The 6,661-nt window shown below is 46.1% G+C and overlaps 1 long non-coding RNA gene across 1 annotated transcript in view; it reads left to right on the top strand.

Annotated features, from left to right (window-relative positions):
* Positions 1 to 866, top strand: part of LOC123117463 (uncharacterized) — a 1,798-nt gene extending 932 nt beyond the window's left edge. The window contains exon 2 of the long non-coding RNA XR_006457382.1: positions 160 to 866. This is a non-coding gene — a long non-coding RNA (uncharacterized lncRNA). The remainder of the gene's footprint in view (positions 1 to 159) is intronic.
* Positions 867 to 6,661: the final 5,795 nt, after the last annotated feature.

Below are 6,661 nucleotides of genomic sequence, written 5' to 3'. Positions count from 1 at the left end.
TCTTAACTCGAGAGCCCTTTTAATGTTATTATTTCCCTTATTAATTATTTCTGTATGCGGATATTGAATTTGACATATGATTCGATCCATGTTTGTTGGTCTTTTATTAACTCATATGTCTTTTCTCAAACATGAGAACCTGAATGTTATTTTTGTCAGATAGTTTTTCAGGCGATCTAGTACAACAGGATTTAGGATGCCTCGACTTGGAGACCCAGAAGCATCTTCGGTCTTGAGAATTGCAGCAGAGTTTGGGTACCTCGCTTCCATCGCCGCAGGATGCTGGTTTGATAACAACCTATATAGATATGGAATGAGCTATATGCCCACCTTCTTATATTGGAGCAGAACCATGCGGTGTATCGGAGATCCTTTCATGGCATGGAACCTTCTCTGGTTAGTTCTTGACGAAATCGATTCACCCATGGCGCGGCCCTTTACTTGGGGGAGAATTTAAGTGATGTAAATGTAACAATTTCTCAAAACCGCAACCAAATTGTGTCGTACTCTCTCCATTCCACACTTAATGAAGTTCTATCTTTGTCCTAACTCAAGCTTGTTTAAGTTTGACCGGGTCTATAGAAAAATATACCAATATATCTAGAATGCCAAATTAGTTTCTTTAAATTCTTTAGAACTTCATATATTTGATGTTGTAGATCTAAACATGTTTTTCTAGAGACATGGTTGAATTAAACAAGTTTCACTTAGGACAAAGCTAGAACTTCATTTAGTTTGAAACTGAAGGGGGTTGGGAGGGAGTACAAAATACCCTCTTTTGAGCATGCATTTCAAGTTGTGGTTTTGTCTTATGTCAATAAAGTGCGGTTTTCTGAAATGCTATGTCAAACAGTGTGGTTTTCTGATACTTTGTCTGAAAGAAAGTGTCGCTATGCGAAATTTGTTCCTTTTTGATGATGTGAGACACTGTTTGTGGACGTGCGTTGTTTTGCGAAGTTTATTTTGTGATGTAATACTCTCTCTCTCTCACTCCGCGCACGAGAACTTATCTATACAAAACCCAACGGCTCTATATAAGTTGCATCTTAGGGATTGCTCTGGTGCTCTACTTTCTTTCCAGTGTTATGATATCAGTCACGTTTCTTTTGTTGGTAGGACTGCTACCAATCAAAACCTAGAACGATCAGTAGTGCTCCCTCCGCAAACTAATATAAGAGTGTTTAGATCACTATTTTACAGAGGGAGTACGTATTAAATTCAGTTCGCCATTTAAACCGCCTACAGGCCACTAAAATTTAGAGTCCATGGATACCATTCCAATTTTACATTGAGTTGATTCTGTAGTTCCATGTTTAGATTTGCCACCCACATCAGCAAAGGCAAGAATACGAGGGGCTGGTTGTTAACAGCCACTTTACATTCGAGAGTATCAGAACTGGACTACTGTATACACTAGCCTGTTACCTCAGTGGCATTTTTTTAGAACCCGATTAGAGGATTGGTAAATGAACACAATGACGTCTAACGAGTGAGGCCACATTGTCGGGGTTCGTCTCGTGTGTTATCTCACTGAGTTATCGGGCCTGCATTGCATGTCAGCTTATTCTTTTCTTCCTCATGTGCTTGGCCACAACCATTGACGCGTCCGAGATCTCGTGAGCATAGTCGATGCATTCGTGCAAGTGCAACTATCTTATAAATTTGCCAGCGTTGTTGTGATGTCGTCCATGCCCTGACACCCCGCCACCACTCTCTCTGTCAGCAGCAGTGTCTTCAGCGCAACCTTCTCTCCTCATCTCCATGCCTGCCGCGCGCTGAGTACTGGTGAATGGTGATGGCTTTGCCATGTGGAGACGGGCAGGAGCTAGATTCCCGCCGGTTTGGACTTGCCGTTTTCTCACAAAACTCGAGCAGTTCGTGTTCTCACAATTCCTTTTATTTGTGGGGAAAAGGGACCATGTGTTGCTCCCGTGGGTGTTTTTTTTAGAACAAAGGCTCAATGAGAGCCCAGCTTTGAATTAACAAAGCCCGGCTTTGAATTAACAAAGCCATCAACCGGCCAGGATTACATCGAACAAACATAGGAACCAATGAAAAAAAACAGCAAGACGATACATGGTGATGTGTAAATAGCTATCAAGCTACTACAAACTACTAGCAAAGATATGGAAACTAAAGCACAAGTTCAGCTAAAAGTCAAAGAAGCCCTCCACAGCGAGAAGAGCACCACGCAGGACACCAGCAAAAGCTTGGGGAAGAAACAACCAGTAGCTGGAGGAGCACCGTTGTCAGCTCCATGGGCTCTGGCCGTCGATGTCGCCCTCCTCCACCTCAGAAGGGGGCTCCCTGCCCCCTCGCCCTGGCACAAAGGGCGCCGATCCGTCGAAAGGTGGAGACGCCCACCCGAGGACTAAAGAGCGACCGACACCGTTGCCAACCGGAAGACCACACCAGGACACCACCACCAAACTACATTGAGCTCAGCCAAGGGAAGCATCGGCATTACATGATATCTGCACACGAGGAGAAGCAAACTACGCGGCAAGGCTGCTGAAGTTCGAGCGACCCCCAACCAAAACAAGTACGCTTCCCCTAAAGCTCACCAAAGACGGCACCCCCTTGAGGGTGATACCCCCCACGGCGTTGCTGCCGCCTAATCCCGAGGGATTTGGGTTTTCACCCAGTACACGAGCAACACGGGAGGAAGAGGAGGGGAGAGCAACATGGGCGTCGCCGCCGGCAGGCTGGCATAGCCAGCCACGGATTTCTCTGGTCCCTTCTCCCACCCCCACCTCGAGGGGAGTCATGGCTACCGGGTTACGGTGTCCGGAGACCGTCGAAGAACGGATCTGAGACGAGAGTGACAAGAGGTCGAAGAGGAAGATGCCTTCAGATCTGATGTGGGTGGCCCTGAGGCCACCGCGCACCACAACCATCACCCGCCGTCACCACGCAGCCCGCACGGCCGAGATGGGCGGCCAACACCCGTTGCCGCCGTTTGCTGAGGACGACGTAGCTAGCGCCACCACCCAAGGTCACCACCTTGGCTCCGAGATCCTCCATAGGGGCGGAGCGTGAAGGAAATATGCCCTAGAGGCAATAATAAAGTTATTATTTATTTCCTCATATCATGATAAATGTTTATTATTCATGCTAGAATTGTATTACCCGGAAACATAATACATGTGTGAATACATAGACAAACATAGTGTCACTAGTATGCCTCTACTTGACTAGCTCGTAAATCAAAGATGAGTTGTCATTTGATTAATGGGATCACATCATTAGGAGAATGATGTGATTGACTTGACCCATTCCGTTAGCTTAGCACTTGACCATTTAGTACGTTTCTATTGCTTTCTTCATGACTTATACATGTTCCTATGACTATGAGATTATGTAACTCCCGCTTACCGGAGGAACACTTTGTGTGCTACCAAACGTCACAACGTAACTGGGTGATTATAAAGGTGCTCTGCAGGTGTCTCCGAAGGTACTTGTTGAGTTGACGTATTTCGAGATTAGGATTTGTCACTCCGATTGTCGGAGAGGTATCTCTGGGCCCTCTCGGCAATGCACATCACTATAAGCCTTGCAAGCAATGTAGCTAATGAGTTAGTTACGAGATGATGCATTACGTAACGAGTAAAGAGACTTGCCGGTAACGAGATTGAACTAGGTATTGAGATACCGACGATCGAATCTCGGGCAAGTAATATACCGATGACAAAGGGAACAACGTATGTTGTTATGCGGTTTGACCGATAAAGATCTTCGTAGAATATGTAGGAGCCAATATGAGCATCCAGGTTCCGCTATTGGTTATTGACAGGAGACGTGTCTCGGTCATGTCTACATAGTTCTCGAACCCGTAGGGTTCTCACGCTTAAAGTAAGATGACAGTTATATTATGAGTTTATGTGTTTTGATGTACCGAAGGTTGTTTCGAGTACCGGATGTGATTACGGACATGACGAGGAGTCTCGAAATGGTCGAGACATGAAGATCGATATATTGGACGACTATATTTGGACACCGAAAAGGTTCCGGGTGAGATTGGGACAATACCGGAGCTCCGGGAGGTTATCGGAACCCCCTGGGAGGTATATGGGCCTTAATGGGCCTTAGTGGAAATAAGGGGAAAGGAGCAAGGGAGGGGGCATGCCCCCCAAGCCCAATCCGAATCGGGAGGGCCCCTCCCCTTTCCTTCCTCCCTCCTTCCTCTTCCTTCCCTCTCCCTCTCCAAATAGGAAAGGGGGGAATCCTACTCCCGGTGGGAGTTGGACTCCCCCCTAGGGCGCGCCTCTCCCCTTGGTCGGCCCCCTCCACCACTCCTTTATATACGGGGGAAGGGGGCACCCCATAGACACAACAATTGATCATTGATCTCTTAGCCGTGTGCGGTGCCCCCCTCCACCATAGTCCTCCTCGATAATATCGTAGCGGTGCTTAGGCGAAGCCCTGCGACGGTAGAACATCATCATCGTCACCACGCCGTCATGCTGATTGGAACTCTCCCTCGACACTCGGCTGGATCGGAGTTCGAGGGACGTCATCGAGCTGAACGTGTGCAAGAACTCGGAGGTGCCGTGCTTTCGGTGCTTGATCGGTTGGGCCATGAAGACGTACGACTACATCAACCGTGTTGTGCTAACGCTTCCGCTTTAGGTCTATGAGGGTACGTGGACACACTCTCCCCTCTCGTTTCTATGCATCACCATGATCTTGCGTGTGCGTAGGAAGTTTTTTGAAATTACTACGTTACCAAACAGTGGCATCAGAGCCAGGTTTATGCGTAGATGTTATATGCACGAGTAGAACACAAGTGATTTGTGGGCGATACAAGTCATACTGCTTACCAGCATGTCATACTTTGGTTCGGCGGTATTGTTGGATGAAGTGGCCTGGACCGACATTACGCATACGCTTACGCGAGACTGGTTCTACCGACGTGCTTTGCACACACGTGGCTGGCGGGTGTCAGTTTCTCCAACTTTAGTTGAACCGAGTGTGACTACACTCGGTCCTTGAGAAGGTTAAAATAGCACTAACTTCACAAACTATTGTTATGGTTTTGATGCGTAGGTAAGAACGGTTCTTGCTCAGCCCGTAGCAGCCACATAAAACTTGCAACAACAAAGTAGAGGACGTCTAACTTGTTTTTGCAGGGCATGTTGTGATGTGATATGGTCAAGACGTGATGCTATATTTTATTGTATGAGATGATCATGTTTTGTAACTGAGTTATCGGCAACTGGCAGGAGCCATATGGTTGTCGCTTTATTGTATGCAATGCAATCGCCATGTAATTGCTTTACTTTATCACTAAGCAGTAGCGATAGTCGTAGAAGCAATAGTTGGCGAGATGACAACGATGCTACGATGGAGATGAAGGTGTCGCGCCGGTGATGATGGTGATCATGACGGTGCTTCGGAGATGGAGATCACAAGCACAAGATGATGATGGCCATATCATATGACTTATATTGATTGCATTTGATGTTTATCTTTTATGCATCTTATCTTGCTTTGATTGACGGTAGCATTATAAGACAACCCCTCACTAAATTTAAAGATAAAAGTGTTCTCCCTAAGTATGCACCGTTTCCAAAGTTCATCGTGCCCAGACACCACGTGATGATCGGGCGTGATAAGCTCTACGTCCAACTACAACGGGTGCAAACCAGTTTTGCACATGCAAAATACTCAGGTTAAACTTGACGATCCTAGCATATGCAGATATGGCCTTGGAACACTGAGACCGAAAGGTCGAGCGTGAATCATATAGTAGATATGATCAACATAGTGATGTTCACCATTGAAAACTACTCCATTTCACGTGATGATCGGTTATGGTTTAGTTGATTTGGATCACGTGATCACTTAGATGATTAGAGGGATGTCTATCTAAGTGGGAGTTCTTAAGTAATATGATTAACTGAACTTAAATTTATCATGAACTTAGTATCTGATAGTATTTTGCTTGTCTATGTTTGTTGTAGATAGATGGCTCGTGTTGTTGTTCCGTTGAATTTTAATGCGTTCCTTGAGAAAGAAAAGTTGAAAGATGATGGTAGCAATTACACGGACTGGGTTCATAACTTGAGGATTATCCTCATTATTGCACAAAAGAATTACGTCCTGGAAGCACCGCTAGGTGCCAAACCTGCTGCAGGAGCAACACTAGATGTTATGAACGCCTGGCAGAGCAAAGCTGATGACTACTCGATAGTTCAGCGTGCCATGCTTTACGGCTTACACTACAAAAAAATACACTTCTGTGATGATACGTGTTTGTCATAGTAGGTCGCTTTTTTGTCATGCATGTACATCCATGACAAATTTATGACAGAATCAAGATAGTCATACCTGTGTTGTGTAGAAGTGTTCCATGATATTACCAAAATTATCATCACGGAAGTGTCCACTTCCATGACGATAAATCGCGCGTCACAGAAGTGCTTTCGTCAAGAGTGACCGACACGTGGCATCCACCGTAATGGAACACCGTTAAGCTATCGGGTCGGATTTTGGATCCGATAACCCGTTAACAGCCCCGGCCAATGGGAAATTTCCACGTGTAAAATTCTGATTGGCCAAAGGGAACACCTGTCAGCTCGCCAGTGGGCCAGATGTCGCCCATCCATTGGAGGAGACATGCCTATGATACGTCGACACATGGCTGGGCCCAAAAGAGGCC

The sequence above is a fragment of the Triticum aestivum genome, chromosome 5B, assembly GCF_018294505.1.
Source record: "Triticum aestivum cultivar Chinese Spring chromosome 5B, IWGSC CS RefSeq v2.1, whole genome shotgun sequence".
Classification (NCBI taxonomy): domain Eukaryota; kingdom Viridiplantae; phylum Streptophyta; class Magnoliopsida; order Poales; family Poaceae; genus Triticum; species Triticum aestivum.
Note: the sequence above shows the minus strand (reverse complement) of the source record. Positions and strands in the feature narration are given on the sequence as shown.